We start from the raw sequence: 2715 nt of genomic DNA, 5'->3' as shown, positions 1-2715 counted from the left end.
AGAGGAAGACTTAAAAAGAAAAAAAATGCTGGTTTGGTTCAGTGGGTAGTGCTTCTGCAGGCGGACTGAAGGGTACCGGGTTGGATTCCGATCAAGGGCACGTACCTGGGTTGCAGGCTCAATCCGGGCCCTGGGCAGGGATTCCGCAAGAGGCAACCAATTGATGTCTCTCTCATTAGTTTCTTTCTTTCTCCCTCCCTTCCACTCTCCAGAAAAAAAAAAAAAATCAATGCAAAAATGTCCTCAGGTGAGGATTAACCAAAACAAACCAACAAACACCCATCCCCAGTGTGATTATTGAAGGAGCATATGAAGTATTTATTGAATGAGCGGGAAGGGATGAGACTTCACTTTCTATCTTTTTTAGCAACTCTGCACGCCAGAGGGTTTGTTTTTTATTTTAATTTTTGTTGATTGATTATTTTAGAGAGAGGAAGGGAGCGAGAGAAACACCAGTGTGTTGTTCGTTTATTATGCTCTCTCTGGTTGCTTCTTATCTGTGCCCTGACCAGGGATCCAACCTGCAACCTTGCTGCATCAGGAGGAGGTTCTAACCCATTGTGCTGTGCGCTGCCTGTCAGGGCTATATCCCAGGAAATCAGAAACACAAATCAGAAAGAATATATGCACCCCAATATTATAGCAGCACAATTTACAATAGTTAAGTTTTGAAAACAGCCTAAGTGCCCATCATCAGATGAATGGATTAGAAAATGGTGGTACATTTACACGATGGAATACTATGCTGCTGTAAAAAAGAAGGAATTCTTACCTTTTGCAACAGCATGGATGGAGTTGGAGAACATTATGCTAAGTGAAATAAGCCAGTCAATGAAGGAAAATACCACATGATCTCACTCATTTATGGATAATTAAGACCTTTATAAACTTACTAGATGCCCGGTGCACGAAGTTCGTGCACTGGAGATGGGTGGGGGGGTCCCTTAGCCCAGCATGTGGCCTCTCACAGTCCAGGACCCCTCCCTCCTTACTGCCCACCTTGCTTCTTCCTACCGCTCCCGGCCTTAGCGCTGCCATGAAGGCCTTGGGTCTTCTGGGTGCCAGGCCTGCGGGTTTGTGTCTCTGATACCCTCAGCAGCCCCAGCACCTTGATGGCGGGGCTTGAGGCTGTAGGTCTTTGATCAGGGCCCCAGCAGCCCCAGCACCAAGGTGGTGGGCCTTGGGGCTGCTGGGTACAGACCCCCCGCTGTTTGTTTGTATCTTCTATCAGCCCCCCAGCAGCCCCAGCACTGCCTAAATAACTTAAGGGAAACTTTATTTAGTCTTCTTTTAAAAGCAATCTAGATTAAAAATAAGTTGCAGTTAAGAGAGAACAAAGAACATGGTACCTAAGAGTGAGATAGACAGAGGAGAGGCTGAGCACTTTTCAGGGGCTTATATGCCAACTGTTCTCCACCTGGGAAATGATTTAAAGTCAGTTTCTTTAGTTTTCTGCTTACTGGTCTTCTCCAGTGAGTGGAGTGGCATCTGCTTGCTTCTCCCTGGGACCTGACTTGGTGGTCGCCTTGGGGTCTGGCTGTGCTCCAGCAGGATCCACATGGGCCTGCTCCGCCTGGCCCTGTCCACACAGTGCTTCCTCCGAGTCTTCCTTGGGCGCAGCCCCGGTCCATCACCTCCTCCTGTGTCTGCACTGCTTCCACAGGGCCGAGAAAGATGCCCACACGGAATTCAGGTCTGCAAGGAGCTGGTCCTCTCTTTCAGAACATTCGGGATCTCCGCTTGCAATTGTTTCCTTCCATGACCTTCCTTCCCTACCTTCAGCATATTCCCGAAGCACCACACGCCTGCCCTCCAGCAGCAGGTTGTCTTTGTGTGGCTTCCAGGGCAGCGTCCAGGGCCTGGTGGCCCCACTGCGGCCCTTCCACGTTGGGCGCCTGGCCTCAGGCCCGGGGAGGCCCCAGAAGGCCGGCAGCTCCTCAGCCCGTCCCGCTGCACCAGGTGCACATACGCCCACCCCTGCCCGCGCCCTCCAAGCATGCGCGGCTCCACGCTGTGCTCAGGGCCTGGGCAGTGTTTCAGGAGTGGGGCATGGAGGTATTGGGACTCCTCCCCAGGGTGACCCTTCACCCGGGAGTTCCCACCGCTCCATTCACCCCCTTGGCCAGCAGGGAGCGCCCTCGGTGGGTCCGCTGCTCTGGGCGCTGGGGAGGAGGAGGCCACAGAAGGCAGGCGAGGAGCCCAGGACTCATGGTGCCCCCGTCACCACCCCACATCCCACTGGGGCCTGCATCCAGGAGTGCCATGGCTGTGGCAGGGCCACCGGCTGGGCTTGGTGGTGAGTCCTCCACACACAGGCCCAGCGGCCTGCCTGGTGTGGGTGGAGGTTTCAAGTCACCTTGAGGGAGACTCTGGCCTTTCTCTGCTCCTCTCCTGGTGGAGCTGCGGTGCTGTGGTCAGAGGAGTCGCCTTTCAGCCCCCAGGCTGCTTCTCAGAGTCGGAAGTTGTGCCATCGGCCTCTGCCTAGGACAGGACCTCTGCACCTCCAGGGTGTATAAACACACAGGGCTTCCATCAGGCTTCGCTGCTCCACCCGCTCCGCCGCTTGGAGCTTATGTATGCAAATTAACCGCCATCTTTGTTGGGTTAATTTGTATACTCTCGTGATTGGCTGGTTAGCATAGTGAAGGTACGGTCAATTTACATGTTTGTCTATTAGGTAAGACTAGAAGCCCGGTGCAAAAAAATCTGTGCCCT

Source organism: Myotis davidii, unplaced genomic scaffold (genome assembly GCF_000327345.1).
Source record: "Myotis davidii unplaced genomic scaffold, ASM32734v1 scaffold1343, whole genome shotgun sequence".
Taxonomy (NCBI): Eukaryota; Metazoa; Chordata; class Mammalia; order Chiroptera; family Vespertilionidae; genus Myotis; species Myotis davidii.
Note: the sequence above shows the minus strand (reverse complement) of the source record.